Source organism: Peromyscus leucopus, chromosome 3, assembly GCF_004664715.2.
Source record: "Peromyscus leucopus breed LL Stock chromosome 3, UCI_PerLeu_2.1, whole genome shotgun sequence".
Lineage (NCBI taxonomy): Eukaryota > Metazoa > Chordata > Mammalia > Rodentia > Cricetidae > Peromyscus > Peromyscus leucopus.
The window spans coordinates 68,853,350-68,866,349 of record NC_051065.1 but is presented as its reverse complement, the minus strand read 5'-3'; positions in this window follow the sequence as shown (position 1 = coordinate 68,866,349).

Here is a 13,000-nt window from a genome sequence, read left to right as displayed (position 1 = left end):
TTAAAGCTTTATGAGGGTGAGGGGTTATCCAAGGCAACATGTCCCAGGGGTTCTATAGAAGACACCAGGTTACCAAGTTCTCATCTTGGAAGAGTCCACTTTCCCAGAGACACTTATCCATCCTCTGTGGATATTCGGAAGGATTTGGAAGTCAAGAGCAAATGGGACGATCTTTTGAGAACTCGTAAGAAATAAAGGGAGGCACAAGCCATGTGTTTAAATGATAAATGTTCCCCCAATAGGCCAGGTAATGGAACACTTGATTCCCAGTTGGTGGTGGCATTTGGGGAGGTTGAGAAGGTGTAGCCTTGCAGGAGGAAGTACGTCACCAGGGGTCGGTTTTGCAATTTTGTAGCCTTGCTCTCGTTCCAGTTCACTTCCTCTGCTTGGTGCTTGCGTTGAAGACATGAGCTCTGGGTTCTCTCCTGCTGCCGTGCCCGCCACTTATTGCTGTGCCTCCTAGCCATGATGGACTCAACCCTTTGAAACTGTTAGGCAAAATGAACTCTTCCACAGTTGCCTTGGTCATCGGGATTTATCACAGCAACAGAGGGTAACTAATACAGGAAGGCTCTTCCTCTAGTGGGAAGCCCGCCATCTTCCATGAAGGACTTGGAGCAGGTTGCAAGCCCACCGTTCACCAGGTTCACGACAGTGTGACTTTAGGTAAGTTACTTAAGACCCTGCCTTCTTAATCTCATTTCAAGATGAGGGGTTCTCATGGCTGCCTTCAAATTTAGGTCCAAGTATTAGATGAGGTCACCCCCCCTGAAACACTAATACACATTGCTCCAACTCAACCACTCGTCTCATGTTTCCTAATAAACAAGAATCAAGCTTCACTCTCCAGTGGGTGTAGACCTGTCCAAGAGGCTGTTCTTGAACATGTGTAAGAATGTTAGAGACTCTTAAGAGTCCCTCTTCTGTGTATGCTTTTGGCTCCTCAAATGTAGGGATTGTTATTATAATCTTGGACTTGTCTTCACCTGTAGAAACACGGTGTCCAAAACCTTTGTGCAAACTGCACATTTTTTCGTATTTTGAGACTCAAGCCACAACTACTACTAGGTCTCTCAAGGGAACTCTGCTGGTGAGGAAAGTTCTTCTGTGAACTTGCTAATGATGGGCTCTGGCTCAAGCATGTGAGGAACGGGTGGTTTAGAGAATCCCCTGTTGCTGGATCCTAATCTTATTGGCTCATAAGGAACTACATCATGTGCATGCCTTGGCAACTTGTTTGAGCCAATTTCCTCGACCCTATGGGCCTGTCCTACTACAATCCCCCTGACCTGAGAGGGGAGCTTTCTGAGACACATAGTCACAGCAAAGCTCCAGCACCAGAGTTTATGGCTGCCCCATTTGTCGGAGTCCTCTCACATGTTTAGTCACAAGTGTGACAATGATATCACCAAGTAAACTCTTCCAAATTATCTGGCTGAGAGCAACCATAATTGAATTCAAGTGTTCCAGATTTTGAAGGACAGGAACTTTCATGTGTTGGGGAAGTGAGTTCTGAACATAACAGATCATGTTTGTGCCTGGTTCACATCTTTGCTGCAAATCACCTCTGATGACTTTGGTTACATTTCCTAACGGGATAAATGCGAGACTGTACTCATAAGTGCACGATGTAGACAAATATATACACATTACATAAGCTCACATGATGCTTCCAGCCATAATAAAACTACACTTGTGTGTGAGAGACAAATGTGCAATTATAGCTAAACTATCTGCTACAGTAGGGCTTGCTTTAGTTTTAGGTGAATAATTGGGTCCCAAACTGCTTTTAGAATGAAAAAAACTTTTTCCCTCTCTGCAATCAATGATTACTTTAACTGAGGGATGAGAACAACAGAAAAGTAACGACTCACAGGAGCTGTACAAGGGTGGGCAATGCTGAAATCATGGGCTATGTTTACTCATTTATTCATTTCTTTGTTGGCCAAATCTCTCCTCTTTTGCAGACTATTTCCACCCAATGACTCTTGCATCATTTAAAGAAGGCTGGCAAGAAGCCTGTGGGCCTTGTGTCTGGGTTGAACTTACCATGGCGTTTGGGGTGTGGCCCTGCATTTGCATCAGTAGGGAGTAGGTCACGGTGGACTTTTGTGTCACATCTGCAAAAAACGGGAGACTCAAGCTTGTTAACCTCAGCAGTTCTTCTTTAGTGAAGTGGTGCTATTTCAGATGCCAGGCATGTGAGGGAGAGACGCAGAGGCAGGTGAGTACCTGTTCTCTACTCCTCCACCAATGTCAAAGACAGAATAGAGTCCATTCCTCTGCAGGTCCAATTTGGGAGCAACGTGAAGAGCTGGTCCCTCATTTCTCAGCATCTATTTCCACCTTTGTTGTCTGCAGACCCTGCTTCAGCGGGGCTCCCCAGGTGCTCTGTAGTTGGTAAGGGAATAAAATAAGTTTTCAAAACCCTGCAGAGGAAACTCCTTGTCTCTCTTTTCACCTCCCCGTGTGCTGGTGACCACTGAGCAGGAGGCGATGCTCAGAGGAAGAGTAAGCAGCCCCACAGGAATTGCAGGTAGGGCGGCAAGAAATGGGCAGGTCTCTGATGAAGTGGCTCTCAACCACCCTCCTCAGAATGCCCCGCTCTCCCAGTGGCCAAGTTTGGTGGAAGCTCATTGTAAGCACTGCATAGACTTGATTATGTCAATTTAAAAGTCAAGATAATTTGTATATTGATACAAATACAAAACTATATTTGTTATAATGTGCATATATTTCTACTCTTATTTGAAATATTTGTATATTGATACAAATGTAAATTTTTATCTGTCATACTGTATGTATGTTCTACTTCTGTTTAGGATATTCTGTATATTGATATATATTTAAGATTATTGTCATATTGCGTATCGCACTATACATTCCTACCTCTGTTATAAATATCTTGTGTATTGTCACAATTTTGAAGTCATTGTCCTTTACCGTACATGCGCTTACAGACTGTTTACCTTGTTTACATGAAGCCTTAGTCCTTAGGTTATTTCGGTAGATAAGACTTATAGATTTATAGTCACCTATGCTTGTCATCTCTATAGTTATGCTAGTTAGGTTATCCAGATTTACAGATACATAGGTCAGATGGATAGGTAATCTTCAAACACTTCATAGACCTAGAAAATATGGCATTTAAATAACTTAGAATTCTGTTGATGTGAGACACAATTGCTCCTGGCAGCACCAATTTGATCCTGAGAGAATGTTGGGCTTCTAAGACATTTCTATTTGGAAGTTTGTCTTCTTGCCACAAAATGGCCTATTGGGCAAAGAACTGCCCTTGCCTTGATGGCTGACAGTACAAATGCAATGCTGTCCTTTCTGGACAAGCGGGACACAAAGAAAGCGACCACTATACTCTGCCAAGACAGGGTAAGATGGTCTTTCAGAATTCCTGCTTCTGAAAATGGTCTGTCAGATACTCTAGGCCGGTAGCCAATTTGAATGCACCAACAATGCTGAGAAACACTGGGTGACTGTCCAGGCTGCCAGCTGTCTCTGTCTACTCTTGTGAGATTCCTGAAAGTTGCTTGCATCCATCTTCCATTTCTCAGGTACCATTATATTTCTTCTCAGGTCTTTGATGGGATTGAAGACTAGCAGTTATAGTTACAACTTAGTATATATACATACATATATATGTATGTATATATGTATATATAAAATCTTAGAACATATTAAGTATTAGATTCAGGTTCTTTAGGATAGGACACCTTTTGGAATGATCTTTGTAGCATGCCATTTACCCATGCTCTAGTCTTTCCTAGATTTTAGTATGTGTATCTTGCTTGATATTGTTCGCATTGGTTGTAGTTCCATCTTATCTAGGTCATTATCCCTCATTTCCTCTGATAATATTTAATAACCATTCCTTTGTATATAGTCTTGTATTAAGTTAGAACCTTCTTATTTAGACAAAAGGGGGAGATGTAGTGGGTAGCCATTCCAGCTTTGATCTGGAAGTTCCAACCCCCATTGAGTCTTCGGTAACTGTCATACCTACAAGGCGGGGCCAAGAGAGGGCCCTGAAGACCTGAGATCCAAATGTGCCAGCTCTCTTGGTTCCTGGACCCTGGAAGCTGGAAGTAGACTGAGCAGAGTTCTCCAGAGAACACCGCCGGACTGTGCTACACCTCTCCCAGACTCTGTAAACTATCCATTGACTTGTAAGTTACCCCACAAAATAAACCTCCCTTTTTAACTACGTGGAGTGGCCTTAATAATTTCACCAATAGTAGTGGGTTCATCAATTAGAGATGAGTTTAATACTGTGTCCATTTATCACAGTCGTAGTAGTAGTAGGTTCACATCTGGAGCCTCTGAGCTCTTCAACCATGAGTTCTTGGCCATATTTACAGTAGCAGGCATACACTTTCTCCTTTGTAATGGGCTTGAATCCAATCAGGAAGGGTTTAGTTACTTACTTTATTCACTTCTATGACTACTGTACCCATGGAGATATCTTGCCACACTGGACATTATTACAGGTTAGAGGGTTTGCAGTTTCGTAAGACTGTTGATGAGTTCCCCTCTCCATCCCCAGCAGCCTGCGTAGCACCTTCTGGCACTATGAAAGCTAACTATTAGAAGTTTCTTGGTTAGTACCAGTTTGACTTCTCCATGTCCTATGACCAAGGTGTGTGGATATTCAGCAATAGGTTCTTACCACTAAAATCTGGCGGGCAACCAAAAGCAACAGAAATGACCTGGGCTGTCTGTGGGTTCCCAGGATACCCCTCCCAAACAACTTGAGGGGAGGTAGCCCACATCTGGCACTGGGCTCTTTATTTGAAAGCTCTTAGTTGTAACATGGGTCCATCTTCTCCCTCTGTGATTGTTACTCATTTCAACCATGAACCACCATGAAAACACACACTACTAGGTGTGTCTATAATGGTTGAGCTGAGGAGAGAAGACATGTCCTGAATGTGGGAAGTACCACTGATGGCTGGGATGGGAGTCGGGATAGTGAGGTGGAAGGGAGCTGAACACTGGCCTTTATCTTTCTCCGCTTCCTGACTATGGATGCGATTGGTGACCTGCCTCACCCTCCTGCAGCATGCTTTCTCTGCTGTGATAGGCTGTCTCCTCTCACCTGTGAACTGAAAGATGCCCACCCTCCTAATGTGGCTTCTTCTCAGGGATTTGGTCACAGTAATGAGGAAAGTAATGGGTAGATCTTCTCTATCACCTAAATGGCCAGTTTCATAAGGCAGTTTTTGTTTTGAGTTTTTCAGTGCATGTGTTTTTGGAGTCTAGTGTGTGTTGAAGAAATACTTTTCACATCATTTGTCACTCAGGAGATAAAGTTCCAAGTTACTAAGGTGGTACAATAAGCGTAGAACAAGGGAATATAGCCCTGATAACACATGGGCTATTAGCTACCTTGTTTTTTGTTGCTAATGTCCTCTATGAATGTTTTATCTACACTATGGACAGTAGGGTTATTAATGAGATTTGTTCTGACAGTGCTAAGCATGGAATTTGAAAAATTTGTAAAATTTTTATACTTGAATAAGACTCACGATCCTTTAAAAGATATATTCTGTGTGAGAGCAAACATGCTTTGTATTTTAGACCAAAGGCAACATAAACTTTCTAGGATATACTTCCTTTGTCTCCTGTTTGTTAACTAGACAATACTTATTTTCCCAGCTTGTGTATAAGAACATCATTCATGTGTTGGCAATGGACAATTCAGTTGAATTCCTTTCTTATAATTATTAGGAGTTTTTCACATGTAGAGCAGAATGTTATATGCTGGGACTTAGTTTACTTTCAAAGGAATGAACAGTGACTCTAGGGGACATGGGTAGCTCATGTGTTAGGAGAACTTCGATCCCAGCAAAGATGCTGTGTAGCTGGAAATCCGTTCTGAGGGCCTGCCATAGAACTGACTAGGGCAAGCCCAGAGCTTTGGGGACGTGCATTCTAAGGAGGGCAGGAGAAGACGCAGGCTGATGGGCTGGTAAAGTGCCCTGCACACTGCGTGATGACTTGAGCTCTCTGCTTCAGAAGAAAACCGGGGAGAAGCCAAAGGCTGTGAACAGATCCCGAAACAAGTCTCTTCATTACGAAAAGGAACACTACTGGAAGGATGGAAAGAAGAAGATGATGTGAGGAAGGAGGGAAGGAAACAGAAAGGGGAAAAGGAGGGAGAAAAGCAGGAAACAGAAAGTCCGGGTCCAGTTTTCATTCCCTATGGAAGCGTTTCCAGCAGCACAGGAACTTATTCTGGGGAGAAGAGATCAACAAAAACAAGCAGGAGAGAGCTTGCTCTCTGTAATCCTGATGGTCCACAGCTCCTGCAGGGCTTGCGGTAGAGAGAGCAGGAGGCTGGCACTGTCCATGGATGGGCTTTCGAAGGCTGAATTGTGTGCTGAGCAGAACTGAGGCCATCCTGGCCAATCTCCAGGGTCTCAGGTACCACTTTCTCATCATTACACATGAACTGGATTTTAGGCCCCAGGACATCAGCCCCGCTAATCAGTCACCAAGGATCACAGAGTTATCAAAGTCAGAAAGTTTTAAGCCTTTTCTATTTCCTGCTCAGCAGTAGAATCGGCCCTTTTAAACAAACAAACATTACTTTGGAAAAAGCCAGGTTAAACCGTTAGATGTGGCGCTGCAGTGTCTGTGAGTAGAGATGAGTTTTGTTAATCTGAGAAGTTCCCCAAGCGTGCTCAGGACTGGGGAACTACCCTAAGCGTGCTTTGAGCGCTCTGCACAAGTCCTAGCCTTCTTTGGGTCAGGTATGTGATCAAGGGGGAGCTAGATGTGAGCTGAGCAGCCAGGGGATTTGGAATGAGAGAAAGGATATGGCATCCATATGGGGTGGGACAGAGAGCTGATGGTAATGACTCGAGAGTCTCTTTGTTGGGCATTGTTTGAAAATGGAACAAAATGCTGTCACAACACTCTGTTGCTTCCCGAAATCTTTCTCCTGTCAAACCCAATGTTTACAAATGGGGACATTTCCCGATGTTTATCAGAAAACTTTTTTTTTTTCCTGAATTCCGCCAGAAAAACCTGTCAAGAAATAGGAACAAGGGAAAAAGAAGAATAACTCTCCTGCGAGAATCAGCGCATATAATGGTCTACACAGTCATATGACTGATTAAAGGAAGCCACTTCAGATGACATGCAGGAGTGGGAAGTGTTAACACATGGATCCCGGGGTAACACTGCAGCTTTAGGAATGTGCTCAGGAGCACACAGAGAGAAATGCTCTAACCTAGTGAGCCAGCTTAGCGTATGGCTGAGGCCATTATGAACATGTATTCTTGGTCCTATCTGCTGCTAGTGATGACTCAGTCTTGAAAATAAAACAAGTGTTAACAGCTTTGTATGCACTGTGTCCTTCCTACAGGTCCCATGAGTAGTGTCTCAGGAAGCAATGAGTTTGCTGGGCAATCGGACTACTGTTGAGTTGTTCCGTAGTGTATGCGGGTCAGCACTCACAGACTTCCTACAGACTACAGCTCTTTGTAAGTCCTGCTAACACTGAATTTCTTATTCATTAAACCGTCCTTTAGATATCTGTGATGAGTAAGTATGTAGAGAACGTTGAAAGTGTTTTAAGAATAATTTGTGGTTTGGAGAATTGCAGGGAGTTTCCCACAATTGTGGTTCCACAGTTGGAATTCTCACTAGTATCTTTTAGGAAACAGGAAGCACCACTAGGTCCCATGTCTGATCCAGTAAACAATCTACAATCCTCAAGATGGAGATCAACTCTGTTCATACTGTGGTCCTGATACAGCAAAAGTTTTTCTTTTAGATGAACCTGAAACCTGTATGAACAGCCACATACTTGATCATAAGTGTCTTTTAGTCATTAAATATAGAGAGGAAGGATTAGTGAATTCACCGTTCTAAACTTGAAACTTTAAAATTAAATTAATTTAGTTTAAAATCAGTTCGTTCCTAGAGTAAATTTGAAGGTGTACTTAGTTCTGTATGAGTATGTGCTCATGGACACCCTTGCCCTGTGTGAGCAAAATCAGCCAGCATTCTCCTGTGTGAAGTCAGGAAATCAGGGTTGTTTCCTTTGTGTTTCTATATTGATTTTCCCATGGCTCTGAGTCACATTACGGAGTTTCACCATGTAAACTTTAAACATTAAAACCATGGGGACAGTGTTGGCTTATCTCTATGATCTGATTATAATGCTCCCATGAGAAGTAGAGCATTATTATTTGTCATTGCTTCGGACTGGGTTCAGACCACAGCTTTATTAAAGGATTTTTATTAAATAGACTAGTTTGGTCATAAAGCAATTTTGTCTGCTCAAATTTCATTTGTCCAGAAGGATCATCACATATTTATCCTTAACATTTTGAGGGCGAACCATGCAGGAAAGTGAATGTTTGAACCACCACACATTGATAAGCAATGGCTGACTTTCCCTGAAGATGGTCTCCAAAGATATATTGGTTTTTCTATGTATTTTAGAACCAGGAGACAGCCAGTGTTAACTTTTGCCTCCTGTAGAAAAGGAAGGCATTCTCATGTTTAAGTTGGTATTTGGCTCAGCTGCTGGGTTAGTCGGCTGTTAATCACTCTAACAAATAACAGAGACAACAACTTATCAACTAAAAAAGCTTGGACTCATGGTTTTAGAGGTTTCAGCTGCAGGTTGGCTAGCTCCCCTGGTTTGGGGCCCGTCTTGAGGTACCTCCTTATAGTAGGGAGCACACAGTGGAAAAAGCCCTTTGTCTCATTAGTAGGAACTGAAAAGGAATAAGTTAATTGGGGGCTGGGAGATGGCAACGTAAGTAAAGTGCTTCATTGGGACCCGAGTTCCATCCTTGGCACCCACGTGAGAAGCTGGGTGTGGCAGTGCATGTCTGTAGTCCTAACCCTGAGGAGGCAGAGACAGGAGGATCCTGGCGCTTTACTGGCTAACCAATTTAGCCAAATCTGTGAGCTCCAGGTTCGGAGAGAGAACCCTATCTCAAAAAATAAGATATAGAGAGATCAAGGAAGACATCCATTGTCAACTTCTGACATCCACATGCATGTTCGCAATACTATGCACATGCACCTTCAGATTTACACACACATTAGAACATTTACAATAAATAAATACATTTTAAGTCTGTATCTACATGTCTTTTTATATCATCAAGGCAATGCACCATTAAAAGTTAAAACCTGCTTGTTTCCTTGGGATTTACAATAATTTAATGTGATGTGAGATTTCAGTTTTATTTGGTCTTTATATTATGTAAAAGCCAATAATTAAAATTTTAGAGAAGAATCATTATGATTAAAGCCAATGAAGTTTGTTGTCTCTAAGGAGGGATTTTAGGACAGAAGTGACCATGGAAAACTTTTTCACAGCTTTGTCTTATTACAAAGCAATAAAACTATTATTTTTGTTTTTGAATTAATGTTCTCTCTTTGCATATGTGTTTGGTATGTGTGTACATGTGTGTGCACATCTATGTGTACAGGCTGTTGCACATCAGTATGGAGGCATGCACTGCCATAGGCAGCTTTTCATGTTGAGAGGCCTGCTCTTGGCTCATCTGCATTCTGTTAAGCACCGGGATTACAAGCAGTCTATCCCACCCACAGGCTATTCCACGCAGGCTATCCCAAACCAGGCTATCCCACACCAGGCTATCCCACACCAGGCTATCCCACACCAGGCTATCCCATGCAGGCTGTCACACCCACCTGGTATTTAGCATCTGAACTGCTAGAGATTTGAACTCCAGTCCTCATTCTTATGGAGTAAACACTTTACCCACTGAATCATGTCCCTAGCCCCAGGTACTGTTCTTTTGAAGATACAATTAGGCCAAGTCAAGCTTTAAGTTAATGTGAACAAAATTTTAGTAATTTTTAGTATTTCAAACTGTTAAATATTTATTACCTTTTATAATACAGATTTAAAATAAGAAATATTGCCTCATGTCCACAAAACTGAAGTGCTGGTTATTAGTAGATGCCAAGACAAGAATGGTGCTTGGTGAAGGTTACTTTTGGTGAAAGACTTTAAATTCCTCAGGCAGTAGTTGAAAAAGCTCAGATCATCTTTGGCTCAAAGTGGAGAGGCTGAGCAAGCAGGAAATCCTCTCCAGTTCTATATTTTAGGTGGAGCTCCTGGACTGAACTGATTTGAGCTCTTCACATATGTCAATGAAGTTACATTTTTTTCTTAAGGAAAAATTTGTTCTGCTGCATATCATTTGTTTAGAAATGCTAATACACATTATCTAAGTCAACTTCACCTTTTGAATTCTTTTGCACAATACAAAAAAAATCATAAACATAGAACATTTTCATGGAAAGAATAGTAGGTATGGAAATATATTATATGTATATTTATAGTAAGACACAATTAAAAAACATATACTGATATATAAAAATAAAAATTGTATGCACATTTCTATGCACATAAGTCACTTATTCCAACTGTGAAAAAATCCAAAGACCATTTATTGGAGTTCTATCTGTTGCAACAAAATTTTGAAGACAGAAAATGATAGTGGTTCCAATTGACTGGCTGCTCATCTGAAAGGGACATTCTCTGGTCTATGGGTAGATATGAGCAAAAGGAGGCACCCTGTATTGAGGAGGCCACTTGGCCATCTTGAATTCTTATGAGAACTGTGAGAATTGAAAATCAACAAAGAAAGGCACAAAAATTCAGCTGACAGAACAGACAGGGAAAGAGAGATTCAGCAGACATAAACGCTTCCATTGCAAGGAAGAAACAATCCTATTATACATAATGGAATTTGTTAAACCAGAAAGGAATGGGAGGCCTCACTTAGTCCTTGAGTCTGTGGAGATGCCCTGGGAGGGTCGGGGAGAGGACATGGTGACTTCCAGGACAGAGTAGAGGGCAAAGATGAAGAAGGAAGCAACTGTCCCTTCTCTGCTTTCTGAGATTCCCAGGTCCGCATCAGCTGGGTGGGAAGTCCTCCATTTGGGAGCCCAACAGGAGCGCTGATGGCTGCCTGCAGAGGAGTTTCCAAGGCAAGGCTGTTTCTCAGGAGGACTCAGCACACGGCTTACAGTCCCTTCTCGCCCAGTTCACTGCTTCTTGCTGGAAGTCCAAGTGTAACTTTGAGTTGGGAGCTCAAGAAAAGCAGAGTAAAAAGGGAAAGGGACTTAGAATTCCTTTCTTCTCTTATATGTCAGAAAGTCCATTACAAACCTTATTATAGGAGAGGGAATGCAGGAAGCGTTTAAAGATCAAAACGAAAATATTTTAATACCGTCAGATATGATTTGAATAAATGTTATCAAGATTTTGAATTATAAATATTCTTCAACAAATGCACAGCGTAGTTCTCATGTTTTCTCTGTCGTCTCACATAATTCTTTCACTAGGTTATGAGAACAGGCTATTTAGAAAATATTTTTAAAGATTTATTTCTCAAACTATGCGTGTGTGTGTGTGTGTGTGTGTGTGTGTGTGTGTGTGTGTGTGTGGTGTGTGTGTGTGTGTGTGTGTTCATGTGCACCCAGAAGAGGGTGCTGGAGTTATAGGAGGTTGTGAGCTGCCTCATGTGGGCGCTGGGAACAAAGTCAGGTCCTCTGAGCAGTGAACGCCTTGACCACCAAACCATCTCTCCAGTCCCTTAACAGAATGTATTTTTATGTAGTAGAGATCCCTATAGCAGGCAGCTGTCATCTATAGCTTAGGTTTATCACATGAACCAGATTCATCTTTTTGATCCCGAGAGTAGTCACTCCCATCAGACACTGTACAGAATAATCTAGAGTTGAATACATCTTGGCTGATGTTGCTATGTGTTCACCCCACAGATTATGATGAAGACAGAGTGACCATGACAGTTCCCACAGGACAGTGGCTTGAGAGTGAATGGCGTGCACAGAGCTTCCACAATGTATTCTAGACTTATGCATGACACTCGGAGGCTCCTTCATCATGTGCAGCTGTTAACTTCTCTATCATGTTGGGTCATAGTTGTGTTCATATTTCAGCTCATGGAAGACAGAGAAACCAAAACTCCAAAGCAGCCTGTTTCCTCTTAGCAGGAGAGACAGCTTTTGTGGGTGTGGCTTCCATCCTTTCCGTTACTTAGAACTCAGTTTCCTGCTTCCAGCAAGGCTGGAAATAGACACTACCAAGACTCATTGAAGCCGTGAGGCCATGTTCAGATTTGACTTCCCTTAGATATGAATCTGACCCCTATATTCATATATTCTATATGAATAGAAAGACCCCTTGGTGTGTACACTGGAATAAGAGTATTCAGGCTGGCATTGTGGTTGGGTCAGTAAGTGAGCCTGGGAGTGGCTTCGCTTTCCTGTTGGCCAGGTGTGAAGTGAAGGCATTGGTTGTATCCATTTTGGCTTGGAAGACTTCATTTAATCCTAAAATGATGCCCCACCCCCAGCCCCAATGGTAATGATTGGAATTTATGGATCTATTGATTTGGAGGCCCCAGAGTGAGAAAACATTACTGTTCATTTAGCAGCACCAACAAGAGTAAGTTATTGATTACTCATCCACTCTGCAGACAACATTGGGTGGGCATTTGGTTTCGCAGTTCTGTGGCTCTTCTTTGAGAACAACTGCCACAGATGTTTTCCAAGAAGCTTTATTGCTTTCATGGCCTAGTTTTGAGATCGTCTTCCTAGAAGGCTTAGGTGTGGTACTAAGGGAAGAGGGCAGGAGAGCCATGCAAAGTGCATGAATGATGCTCTGGATGGCCCTGCCTTTGGCAATCTCCTATGTGGGGCACAACCCTGCTACTCAGCCTCGCTGGGAGCCTGTGGATGGATGCTGGGTATGGCTTGGTTGTCTCACTCTGTGTAGAATGTGGGTAGGAAGAGGAAAAGTAGCAGTCATACTCATCACATTTTCATTCACAGGAAGGAAATCATTTATCCTCTAGTGAAGAATCTAATGGGAAGATCTGTTTCTTAATAGGTTTTCATAGTATAGTTAAAATGATTTCATTTTCTCCATTTTTATTTCTCTATTATTATTATTAGG